The sequence below is a fragment of the Macaca nemestrina genome (assembly GCF_043159975.1).
Source record: "Macaca nemestrina isolate mMacNem1 chromosome 14 unlocalized genomic scaffold, mMacNem.hap1 SUPER_14_unloc_1, whole genome shotgun sequence".
Taxonomy (NCBI): domain Eukaryota; kingdom Metazoa; phylum Chordata; class Mammalia; order Primates; family Cercopithecidae; genus Macaca; species Macaca nemestrina.
Genome location: NW_027257577.1, coordinates 468,298 through 481,893, shown reverse-complemented (window position 1 = coordinate 481,893; position 13,596 = coordinate 468,298). Strand labels below are relative to the sequence as shown.

General features: G+C 40.2%; 1 long non-coding RNA gene across 3 annotated transcripts in view; it reads right to left on the bottom strand.

Moving 5' to 3' along the window:
* Positions 1-357: 357 nt before the first annotated feature.
* Positions 358-13,596, bottom strand: part of LOC139361173 (uncharacterized) — a 33,498-nt gene continuing 20,259 nt past the window's right edge. For 2 of the 3 annotated variants that reach the window (XR_011618741.1, XR_011618740.1), the window contains exon 4: positions 358-1,055. This is a non-coding gene — a long non-coding RNA (uncharacterized lncRNA). The remainder of the gene's footprint in view (positions 1,056-13,596) is intronic. The other variant, XR_011618742.1, reaches the window with a different exon arrangement.

Sequence of the window (13,596 nt, the reverse complement as noted above, 5' to 3'; positions counted from 1 at the left end):
TTTATAATGTCAAAAATATACTTTTTTCTAACTAATCTATCCTATAACTAAGACGCTATTAGCAATTAAAGTAGATAGAGCAAATCTAAATGTGGAGAGAAAAAGTAATTTCCACTTGTTTGAACAGATGAAAGCACGAATAAATTGAAAGCCTGAAATATTAGCTTGGGGGAATAAAATCACTCGGGGGAGCAAAAGCAGGATATACCAGCCTTTAACTCTACACTTCCCCCAAGAAAAAAATTATAGATAGCTATGTACAAACCAAAATAGCGCTGGGAGGGTTCAAGGGACCACTTAAGAAACTATAGCAACACAGTGAAGCCAAAAAAAAAAAAAAAAAAGAGAGAGAGAGAGAGTGAAAGAAAAAACAAACAAACAAACAAAAAAAACAAAAACGAATAGCCATATAGAAAAAACAACTCCTGAAATCAGCATACCTGAGACAGCAGAAACATCTTTTTTGGCTAGGAACGAAAAAAGCAGAAAGGGACTATCAGTATCAGCCACAAGGTGGAACCACTATGGCCCTCAGTAACCCTCTCTGGCAGAAGACACTGGCATTTTTGCCCTGCAGTAAGCAACAGCCATTTCTGAGAGAAAATCCAGAGGAAAAGATGAAGATGTACCATCCCCTCCCACATCCCTTTTCCCCCACCAAAAATACCGTGACTGTTGTGCCAAACCAGGATCGGAACTACTACCTTTCTTAATCTGCATGTGTCTTCTCTGACATATGAGCAGCAACCATTTCAAAAGCTCCCACATAGAAATGCTCATACTAAATTTATTCTGTTACTTAAGAGTGTTTATGGATTTACATTCCATTTGTGGACTATCTCACTGGATCTTCTTTCCTGCAGTAAGAGGTGGTTTGGGTGCTGCTGAAGGTCATTGTCTCAATTTGTCTGGTGTTTGCAGAAGAGATGTCTGCAAAGTAGTAGAAGATCAAATTGGTGCCTGCCGAAGAAGGATGAAGTGCTGTAGAGCATGGTGGATTTTAATGCCAATTCCAACACCACTTATCATGTCAGATTATCAAGAACCCCTTAAACCTAAGTTGAAATGAAACTGATGTAAAATAAAAATACATCAAAAGTGAAGTTATTTGCATCTAAGAATATTGAAGTATACATATTAAGTACTTCCATCTTGATAACCATCTTGTGTTTTCACTTATCAACATAAATGAATAAATACTAATTTCAAATTTACCCAATACTATTTCTTTGTGAGTCATTAACAGATCTTAACAAAACCTTTAAAAATGAGAAAACTGTTACTTTTGTTTTCCAAGATGGTGGATTGAAGGCATTGTTAGCCTGCCTCTTGCACTTGGAAAGACAAAATGGAGTGTAGAGATTCACTGAACTTCTTTCAAGAAGCAACACAGGAACTTAACAGGAAAATTGAAATAAGCCACAGACCATTTGAAAGAAGCAGCAGGATGCAGCTTACACCATAAGCTAGGCAGAAAATTTTGAGTTTCCAGGGTGTGAGAGGGGGATAAACTGACTGTAAGATATACACTTCCATTGGGAAACCTATCAATCTAGGCCATGGGGGAAGGCCTTAATCGTACTCAGGGCTGGAGTTGATTCAGTGAAGAGTGACGAGTATATGAGGAGTGGCATTGGGATGTGCTTTGAGTCTCCAGCACGTTCCCAGTTTCTGGCAGGATGGAGGGAAGCCATTTCTGATTCTACCTCAGAGAGGACCTCCCAGAAGTCTGCCAGCTAACTCAAATGGTGGTCACAGGTTGAGAGAACCTGCCAACTGAAATGTTTGATATAATTTTCTGTGGGGACAAACTCCCCAGGCCAGAACTGAGAGGTGAGTGGGACGTGTGATGCAGCAGCAAGCACAGGAGCTGGATGCCCCTGCTCTGCAGGTGGATCAGGAGGGGTTTGGCCTGAAGGCTGCAGTTACTGTCTCAATAGGAGAGGCTTATGGTATGGGTCAGTTTTGAGCTCTGAGTTTGGACTTCTTGAAACTTAGCTAACTACTCCCAGTGGAACACTGTGGGTGTGAGACCTGCCTCGCCAAGGATGTGGGAGCTGGATGGGGCTTACTGCCAAGCTGCTACTCCCCATTCTTCATATGGACTCTCCTTGTACAGAGGCAGAGGCAGCTTCACTTCTCTCTGGAAAATTACCCCAGTGGCCTAAGAACTGCCTTCCAATTCCCACTGGAGCCACTGCTTGTCCCACACGTAGAGAGCCAGAGCATCACTTTACCTGACCTAGTTCCCACTTGGTTTTGCTCAACCACCTACCCTGGTAGATTAACACAAATAACAGAAGAAACTTTTAGAAGCCCTTTGGCTCTACCCGTTCCCTGAGACACCAGAGTACCTCCCATGGGTAACATAAGGCAAGTCCAAATCTCACCACTACCACCACAGCTGGCAGTCTTTTGCAAGCACCACCTCCTGGCTGAAGGCCAACTGACACAGTCCATTAGAGCATCTTGAATTCAGAACATACAATGTCATGACAGGCCGGGGAGCCTCCTCTGCCCTAATTTGGCTCTCTATCACACATTCTCTCTCTCTCTCACACACACACACACACACACACACACACACACACACACACGTCACACACACACATCAACCTACTGGCAAACCGAGGTAAACACACACACACACACACACACACACACACACACACACCTGCTCAATTCAGGCCATTATCCCTGATGAACATCGATGCAAAAATTCTCAATAAAATACTGGCAAACCGAATCCAGCAGCACATCAAAAAGCTTATCCACCACGATCAAGTGGGCTGCATCTTTGGGGTGAAAGGCTGATTCAACATACACAAATCAATAAATGTAATTGATCACATAAACAGAACCAAAGGCAAACACCAGACAATTATTTTGATACACGCAAAAATGCCTCTGATAAAATTCAACATCCCTTCCTGTTAAAAACTCTCAATAAACTACGTATTGATGGAACATACCTTAAAATAATAAGAGCTATTTCATACAGCCAATATCATAAAGAATAGGCAAAAGCTGGAAGCATTCCATTTGAAAACCGGTACAAGACAAGGAAGCCCTCTGTAACCACTTCTATTCAACATAGTATTGGAAGTTCTTGCCAGGGCAATCAGGCAATAGAAAGAAATAAAGGGTATTCCAATAGGAAGAGAGAAAGTCAACTTGTCTCTGTTTGCAGATGACATGACTTCCTATTTAGAAAACCCCATCATCTCAACTGAAAAACTTCTTGAACTGATAAGCAACTTCACCAAGGTCTCAAGATACAAAATCATTGTGCAAAAATCACAAGCATTCCATTACACCAACAATAGTCAAGCAGAGAGCCAAATCAACAATGAACTCCCATTCACAATTGCTACAAAGAGAGTAAAATACCTAGGAATACAACTAGGAGTACAACGGATGTGAAGGACCTCTTCAAGGACAACTGCAAACCACTGCTCAAGGTAATAAGAGAGGACACAGACGAATGGAAAAACATTCCATCCTCATGAATAGGAAGAATCAATATTGTGAAAATGGCCATACTGCCCAAACATTATAGATTCAATGCTATACCCATCAAAATACCGTTGACATTTTTCACAGAATTAGAAAGAACTATTTGAAATGTCATATGGAATCAAAGAATACCCCATATAGCCAAGACAATCATAAACAAAAATAACAAAGCTGGAGGCATTACGCTAACTTCAAACTGTACTAGAAGGCTACGGTACCAAAACAGCAGGTTACTGTTGCCAAAACAGACATATAGACCAATGGAGCAGAGCAAAGACCTCAGAAATAACACCACACATCTATGACCACCTGATCTTTGACAAACCTGACAAAAACAAGCAAGGGAGAAAGGATCTCCTATTCAGTAAATGATGCTGGGAAAACTGGCTTGCCATATACAGAAAACCAAAACTTGACCCCTTCCTTACACCTTATACAATAATTAACTCAAGCTGGATTAAAGATTTAAATGTAAAATCCAAAACCATAAAAACCCTAGAAGAAAACCTAGGCAATATCATTCAGGCCACAGGCAAGGACAAAGATTTCATGACAAAAATGTCAAAAGCAATTGCAACAAAAGCCAAAATTGGCAAATCGGATCTAATTAAACTAAAGACCTTCTGCACAGCAAAGAAACTATCATCAGCATGAGCAATCAACCTACAGGATGGGAGAAAATTATTGCAACCTACCCATCGGACAAAGGTCTAATAACAAAAATTGACAAGGAACTTAAACATATTTACAAGCAAAAAAAACAAACAACCCCATCAAAAGTGAGCAAAGGATATGAACAGAAACTTATCAAAAGAAGACATTTATCTAACCAACAAATATATTTTTTAACAGCTCAACAATACTGATCATCAGAGAAGTGAAAATCAAAACTACAATGAGATACCATCTCACACCCATCAGAATGGTGATTATTAAAAAGTTAAGAAACGATAGATGCTGGTGAGGCAGAGAAGAAAGAGGAACGCTTTTACACTGTTGGGGAAACTGTAAATTAGTTCAACCATTGTGGAAGACAGTATGGTGATTCCTCAAGGATCTAGAACCAGAAACACCATTTGACCCAGTAATCCCATTAGTGGCTATATACCCAAAGGAATAGAAATCATTCCACTATAAAGACACTTGCACATGTAAGTTTATTGCAGCACTATATACAATAGCAAAGACATGAAACCAACCCAAATGCGCTTCAGTGCTAGACTGGATAAAGAAAATGTGGTACCTATACACCATAAAATACTATGCAGTCATAAAAAGGAATGAGATCATGTCTTTTGCAGGCACATGGATGAAGCCATCATACTGAGCAAACTAACACAGTAACAAAAAAATCAAACACGGCATGTTCTCACTAATAAGTGAAAGTTGAACATTAAGAAAACAAGGACACAGTGAGGGGAACAACACACAATACGGCCCGCTGGGGACTGGGGGTGAGGGAAGAGAACTTAGAGGATGAGTCAATAGGTGCAACAAACCATCATGGCAAAGGATACCTATATAACAAACCTGTACGTTCTGCACATGTATCCCGTACTTTTTAAATTTAAAAACAGGAAATACTTATGTACATACATACATACATACATACATACACACACACATTCTTCCCGGATCTTCATTCCTGGTAAGCCAAGGAACCTGGAGAAACACCAGAATTCTGTCCCTCTGAAAATGCAGGACAGGTCTACCTTCATCAGCAAAAAATTTTGGACCATATGTGGTAATTGCAGGTCCACCCCACAATGAGTAACTGAAAATTGAGGCAGTATTTCAGATCCAAAAAAACTGATGAAGCAATTCGTGACACATTTGGGTTGTTTTTGCCTTTTCCTACTATGAAGAATGATAGTAGGAAGAAGGAAGAACGGTGTACAAATATCTGTTTGATTCTCTGCTTTCAGAATCCTTTGCTTGTTTCTGTGTTTGTTTGTTCTTTCCTGAGACAGGACATCACTCCAGTCAGCCAGGCTTTTCCAGTCTGTAATTTTTGTTCTTTCCTTTTGTCAAGTTTTAGAAGATTTTATTTAATTTCTATTGAATTTTAAGGCATTTTTAGATGTGTATTAAAACATTATCTCACATGCTGTGTGTTACATTTCATTTATTTTCATCGTCCCTTTTTTATTTTATTATTTTATTTTATTATAGTTTATATTCTAGGGAATATATGCACAAAGTGCAGGTTTGTTACATATGTATACACGTACCATGTTGGTGTGCTGCACCCATTAACTCGTCATATACATTAGGCGTATCTCCTAATGCTATCCTTCCCTCCTCCCCGCACCCCACAACAGGCCCTGGTGTGTGATATTCCCCTTCCTGTGTCCAGGTGTTCTCATTGTTCAATTCCCACCCATGAGTGAGAACATGTGGTGTTTGGTTTTCTGTTCTTGCAGTAGTTTGCTGAGAATGATGGTTTCCAGCTGCATCCATGTCCCTACAAAGGACATGAACTCATCCTCTTTTATGGCTGCATAGTACTCCCTGGTGTATATGCGCCACATTTTCTTAATCCAGTCTATCATTGATGAACATTTGGGTTGGTTCCAAGTCTTTACTGTTGTGAATAGTGATGCAATAAACATATGTGTGCATGTCTTTATAGCAGCATGATTTATAATCCTTTGGGGATATAGCCAGTAATGGGATGTCTGGGTCAAATGGTATTTCTAGTTCTAGATCCTTAAGGAATCGCCATGCTGTTTTCCACAATGGTTGAACTAGTTGATAGTTGACAGTTCTACCAACAGTGTAAAAGTGTTCCTATTTCCCCACATCCTCTCCAGCACCTGTTGTTTCCTGACTTTTTAATGATCACCATTCTAACTGGTGTGAGACGGTATCTCATTGTGGTCTTGATTTGCATTTCTTTGATGGCTAGTGATGATGAGCATTTTTTCATCTGTCTGTTGACTGCATAAATGTCTTCTTTTGAGAAGTGTCTGTTCATATCCTTTGCCCACTTTTTGATGGGATTGTTTTTGTTTTTGTTTTTTTTCTTGTAAATTTCTTTGAGTTCTTTGTAGGTTCTGGATATTAGCCCTTTGTCAGATGAGTAGATTGCAAAAATTTTCTCCCATTCTGTAGGTTGCCTGTTTATTCTGATGGTAGTTTCTTCTGCTGTGCAGAAGCTCTTTAGTTTAATTAGATCCCATTTGTCAATTTTGGCTTTTGTTGCCATTGCTTTTGGTGTTGTAGACATGAAGTCCTTGCCCGTGCTTGTGTCCTGAATGGTATTGCCTAGGTTTTCTTCTAGGGTTTTTATGGTTTTAGGTCTAACATTTAAGTCTCTAATGCATCTTGAATTAATTTTTGTATAAGGTGTAAGGAAAGGATACAGTTTCAGCTTTCTACTTATGGCTAGCCACTTTTCCCAGCAGTATTTATTAAATAGGGAATCCTTTCTCCATTTCTTGTTTTTTCAGGTTTGTCAAAGATCAGATAGTTATAGAAGTGTGGTATTATTTCTGAGGGCTCTGTTCTGTTCCATTGGTCTATAGCTCTGTTTTGGTACCAGTACCATGCTGTTTTAGTTACTGTAGCCTTGTAGTATAGTTGGAATCAGGTAGTGTGATGACTCCAGCTTTGTTCTTTTGACTTAGGATTGTCTTGGCAATGCGGGCTCTTTTTTGGTTCCATATGAACTTTAAAGTAGTTTTTTCCAATTCTGTGAAGAAAGTCACTGGTAGCTTAATGGGGATGGCATTGAATCTATAAATTACCTTGCACAGTATGGCCATTTTCACTATATTGATTCTTGATTCTTCCTATCCATGAGCATGGAATGTATGGAATGTTCTCCCATTTGTTTCTGTCCTCTTTTATTTCATTGAGCAGTGGTTTGTAGTTCTCCTTGAAGAGGTCCTTCACATCCCTTGTAAGTTAGATTCCTAGATATTTTATTCTCTTTGAAGCAATTGTGAATGGTAGTTCACTTATGATTTGGTTCTCTGTTTGTCTGTCATTGGTGTATAAGAATGCTTGTGATTTTTGCAAATTGATTTTGCATCCTGAGACTTTGCTGAAGTTGCTTATCAGCTTAAGGAGATTTTGGGCTGAGAGGATGAGGTTTTCTAAATATACAATCATGTCATCTGCAAACAGGGACAATTTGACTTCCTCTTTTCCTAATTGAATACCCTTTATTTCTTTCTCTTGCCTGGTTGCCCCGGCCAGAAGTTCAACACTATGTTGAATAGGAGTGGTGAAAGAGGGCATCCCTGTCTTGTGCTAGCTTTCAAGGGGAATGCTTCCAGTTTTTGCCTATTCAATATGATATAGGCTGTGGGTTTGTCATAAATAGCTCTTATTATTTTGAGATATGTTCCATCAATTCTGAATTTATTAAGTTTTTAGCATGAAGAGCTGTTGAATTTTGTCAAAGGCCTTTTCTGCATCCATTGAGATAATAATGTGGTTTTTGTCTTTGGTTCTGTTTATATGCTGGATTACGTTTATTGATTTGTGTATGTTGAACCAGTCTTGCATCCCAGGGATGAAGCCCACTTGATCATGGTGGATAAGCTTTTTGAAGTGCTGTGGATTTGGTTTACCAGTATTTTATTGAGGATTTTTGCATGGATGTTCATCAGGGATATTGGTCTAAAATTCTCTTTTTTGTTGTTGTGTCTCTGCCAGGCTTTGGTATCAGGATGGTGTTGGCCTTATAAAATGAGTTAGGGAGGATTCCCTCTTTTTCTATTGATTAGAATAGTTTCAGAAGGAATGGTACCAGCTCCTCCTTGTACCTCTGGTAGAATTCGGCTATGAATCTTTCTGGTCCTGGACTTTTTTGTTGGTAGGCTATTAATTATTGCCTCAATTTCAGAGCCTGTTATTGGTCTATTCAGGGATTCAACTTCTTCCTGGTTTAGTCTTGGGAGAATGTATGTGTCCAGGAATTTATCCATTTACTCTAGGTTTTCTAGCTTATTTATGTAGAGGTGTTTTTAATATTCTCTGATGGTACTTTGTATTTCTGTGGGGTGAGTGGTGATATCCCCTTTATCATTTTTTATTGCATCTATTTGATTCTTCTCTCTTTTCTTCTTTATTAGTCTTGCTAGCTGCCTATCAATTTTGTTAATCTTTTCAAAAAATCAGCTTCTGGTTTCATTGACTTTTTGAAGGGTTTTTTGTGTCTCCGTCTCCTTCAGTTCTGCTCTGATCTTAGTTATTTCTTGCCTTCTGCTAGCTTTTGAATGTGTTTGCTCTTGCTTCTCTAGTTCTTTTAGTTGTGATATTAGGATGTCAATTTTAGATCTTTCCTGCTTTCTCTTGTGAGAATTTAGTGCTATAAATTTCCCTCTACACACTGCTTTAAATGTGTTCAGAGATTCTGGTATGATGTATCTTTGTTCTCATTGGTTTCAAAGAACATCTTTATTTCTGCCTTCATTTCGTTATGTAACCAGTAGTCATTCAGGAGCAGGTTGTTTAGTTTCCATTTAGTTGAGCAGTTTTGATTGAGTTTCTTAATCCTGAGTTCTTGTTTGATTGCATTGTGGTCTGAGAGACAGTTTGTTATAGTTTCTGTTCTTTTATATTTCCTGAGGAGTGCTTTACTTCCAACTATGTGGTCAATTTTGGAATAAGTGCGATATGGTGTTGAGAAGAATGTATATTCTGTTGGTTTGGGGTGGAGAGTTCTGTAGATGTCTATTAGGTCTGCTTGGTGCAGAGCTGGGTTCAATTCCTGTATATCCTTAACTTTCTGTCTCGTTGATCTGTCTAATGTTGACAGTGGGGTATTAAAGTCTCCCATTATCATTGTGTGGGAGTCTAAGTCTCTTTGTAAGTCTCTAAGGACTTGCTTTATGAATCTGGGTGCTCCTGAATTGGGTGTATATATATTTTGGATAGTTAGCTCTTCCTGTTGAATTGATCCTTTTACGATTGTGTAATGGCCTTCTTTGTCTCTTTTGATCTTTCTTGGTTTAAACTCTGTTTTATCAGCGACTAGGATTGCAACCCCTGCCATTTTTTGTTTTCCATTTGCTTGATAGATCTTCCTCCATCCCTTTATTTTGGGCCTATGTGTGTCTCTGCACGTGAGATGGGTCTCCTGAATACAGCAAACTGGTGGGTCTTGTCACCACCAGGCCTGCCCTATAAGAGCTCCTGACTCTTTATCCAACTTGCCAGTCTGTGTCTTTTAATTGGAACATTTAGCCCATTTACATTTAGGTTAATATTGTTACATGTGAACTTGATCCTGTCATTATGATGTTGGCTGGTTATTTTGCTCATTAGTTGATGCAGTTTCTTCCTAGCATCGACGGTCTTTACATTTTGGCATGTTTTTGCAGTGGCTGGTATGGGTTGTTCATTTCCATGTTTAGTGCTTCCTTCAGGAGCTCTTGTAGGGCAGGCCTGGTGGTGACAAAATCTCTCAGCGTTTGCTTGTCTGTAAGGATTTTATTTCTCCCTCACTTATGAAACTTAATTTGGCTGGATATGAAATTCTGAGTTGAAAATTCTTTTCTTTAAGAATGTTGAATATTGCCCCACCCCTCCCTTCTGGCTTGTAGAGTTTCTGCAGAGAAATCCACTGTTAGTCTAATGGGCTTCCCTTTTTTTTTTTTTTTTTTTTTTTTTTTTTTTTTTTTTTTGAGACGGAGTCTCGCTCTGTAGCCCAGGCTGGAGTGCAGTGGCCGGATCTCAGCTCACTGCAAGCTCCGCCTCCCGGGTTCACGCCATTCTCCGGCCTCAGCCTCCCGAGTAGCTGGGACTACAGGCACCCGCCACCTCGCCTGGCTAGTTTTTTGTATTTCTTAGTAGAGACGGGGTTTCACCGTGTTATCCAGGATGGTCTCAATCTCCTGACCTCGTGATCCACCCGTCTCGGCCTCCCAAAGTGCTGGGATTACAGGCTTGAGCCACCGCGCCCGGCCATGGGCTTCCCTTTGTGGGTAACCCGACCTTTCTTTCTGGCTGCCCTTAACATTTTTTCCTTCATTTCAACTTTGGTGAATCTGACAATTATGTGTCTTGGAGTTGCTCTTCTAGAGGAGTATCTTTGTGGCGTTCTCTGTATTTCCTGAATTTGAATGTCAGCCTGCCTTGCTAGGTTGGGGGAGTTCTCCTGGATGATATCCTGCAGAATGTTTTCCAACTTGGTTCCATTCTCCCCCCTCACTTTCAGGTACACAAATCAGACGTAGATTTTTCCTTTTCCCATATTCCCATATTTCTTGGAGGCTTTGTTCATTTCTTTTTACTCTTTTTTCTCTAAACTTCTCTTCTCACTTCATTTTATTCATTTGATCTTCAATCACTGACGCCCTTTCTTCCAGTTGACCGAGTCGGTTACTGAAGCTTGCGCATTTGTCATGTAGTTCTTGTGTCATGGTTTTCAGCTCTCTCAGGTCATTTAAGGACTTCTTTACATTGGTTATTCTAGTTAGCCATTCAGGAAATCTTTTTCCAAGGTTTTTAGCTTCTTTGCTATGGGTTCGAACTTCCTCCTTTAGCTCGGAGAAGTTTGATCGTCTGAAGCCTTCTTCTCTCAACTTGTCAAAGTCATTCTCTGTTCAGCTTTGTTCCATTGCTGGAGAGGAGCTGCATTCCTTTGGAGGGAGAGTGTTGCTCAGATTTTTAGAATTTTCAGTTTTTCTGCACTTCTTTTTCCCCATCTTTGTGGTTTTATCTACCTTTGGTCTTTGATGATGTTGATGTACAGATGGGGTTTTGGTGTGGATGTCCTTTCTGTTTGTTTGTTAGCTTTCTTTCTAATAGTCATGACCCTCAGCTACAGGTCTGTTGGAGTTTGCTCAAGGTCCACTCCAGACCCTGTTTGCCTAGGTGGCAGCAGTGGAGGCTGCAGAAGAGTGAATATTGCTGAACAGCAAATGTTTCTGCCTGATTATTCCTCTGGAAGCTTCGTCTCAGAGGGGTACCTGGTTGTGTGAGATGTGAGGTGTCAATCTTACCCTAGTGGGGGTGTCTCCCAGTTAGGCTACTTCAGGGTCAGGGACCCACTTGAGCAGACAGTCTGTCTGTTCTCAGATCTCAAACACCATGCTGGGAGAACCACTACTCTCTTCAAAGCTGTCAGACAGGGACATTTAAATCTGCAGAGGTTTCTGCTGCCTTTTGTTTGGCTATGCCCTCTCCCCAGAGGTGGAGACAGGCAGGCCTCTTTGAGCTGTGGTGGGCTCCACCCAGTTTGAGCTTCCCCACCACTTTGTTTACCTACTCAAGCCTCAGCAATGGCAAGCGCCCCTCCTCCAGCCTTGCAGCCTCCTTGCAGTTAGATCTTGGACTACTGTGCTAGCAATGAGGGAGGCTCTGTGGGCGTGGGACTCTCCAAGCCAGATGCGGGATATAATCTCCTGGTGTGATATTTGCTGAGACCCTTGATAAAGGACAGTGTTAGCGTTGGAGTAATCCAATTTTCCAGGTGCTGCATATCACGGTTTCCCTTGGCTAGGAAAGGGAATTCCCTTCCCCCTTGCAATTCCTGGGTGAGGTGATGCCTCGCCCTGCTTCGGTTGTTGCTCTGTGTGCTGCATTCACTGTCCTGCCCCCACTGTCCAACAAGCCCCAGTGAGATGAACCCGGTACCTCAGTTGGAAATGCAGAAATCACCCGTCTCCTGTGTTGCTCACGCTGGGAGCTGGAGGCTGGATCTGTTCCTATTCGGCCGTCTTGGAACTGCCTCTCATCGCTCCTTTAATGAACAAAAGGTTTTAGCTTAGATATCTTCCTGTTTGTCAAGTTTTCTGATTTTGACTTTTCAAAATATGCTGTCATATACAAGAAACCCTTGGATATAAAATTCCATGAATATTTCTCTTTTCTTGCAGTCATCACTTCGGTGGATGTCATCAATTAATCTCTGGGTTATAGCATGTTTTCTTGAAAGTGTTCTGCAGTCTATTTTGGGCATTGAGAATTTCATCAAACTTAAGTAAATATTTCTACAAATTGAACGCATAGTCCCTTTTGATGCTTTATTATTTGCATATATTGCTTCCACAAGACCATTTCATGCAAAGACTTGTCATGTCCCCACAGCCAGATCATTGCAACATGATATAGAATCAATTGGTCAAAAATGGGAAGGTTATCTCTGGAATGTCTATTTGACTCCATTGATCTCTCCATTTTAATTAAGACACAATATGCTGTGTTAATTACATAACATCGCTGCACATTCTCAAATCAGAAAGTGTAGTTCCAACTTCTTGTCGTTCAATCGCGGAAAGAAGGATCTTATCTCCCAGATGCACATGCTTGGAAGTACTTCTCAACACACACACACACTCTCACATCCAGACACAAAGATACAAATACACACACAGACACAAACTGTTTAATACGTACACAATTGTTAACTGGCATTGTTTTACATGAAATAAGGCAAATGTGTAGCCACTGTCCTAACTCAGTTCCACTCCTATCATATTTGCCCATAACACTGATTAGTAAATCTGATTCAACTGTTCTATAATCACAATTTAAGCTGTGTCCATTAAATTCCCTGAGGAATGCAAAAGGATACAACCTAAGACACAAAACTTAATTGACTGCTGATATTTCATTGTTAAATTGGGTAATTGATGGGTAAATGTAGTGGAACCGGTGGGTGGGCATTAGTTATATAAGGGGTGAAGCAGCAAGATACTTCATTATTAAAAGGTGTTTGAAAGAAATTGAAACACAGGAGTGTGTGTATTCAGCTGAAATTATATTAGAAAACCCGGAAATAAATCTCACTTAGGATGTTAAAAAATTGCATTAGGGGAGATTCTGGGTCAATCGTCCAACTGTGCAAACTGGATCTTGGAAGCAGGATCCCTTTCCTGCAATGAGACTTGTTTATTGGTGGTGGTGTTTCAGTGGAAACGATTTTAGAGAATGGCTTTTCTGCTGATTAGATTTCATGGCTGATTAGATTTCATGGGAAATCTGGGGTTTTAAACTCTATTTAAATGTTAACATAATTCATTCAAATGACAAAAAATCAACAGGTTCTTTGATGTGGAATCATCACAGATCCCTTTCTTCTTAGGTACAGTTATTAAAGTTGACCTACCAGAGTGAAACAAT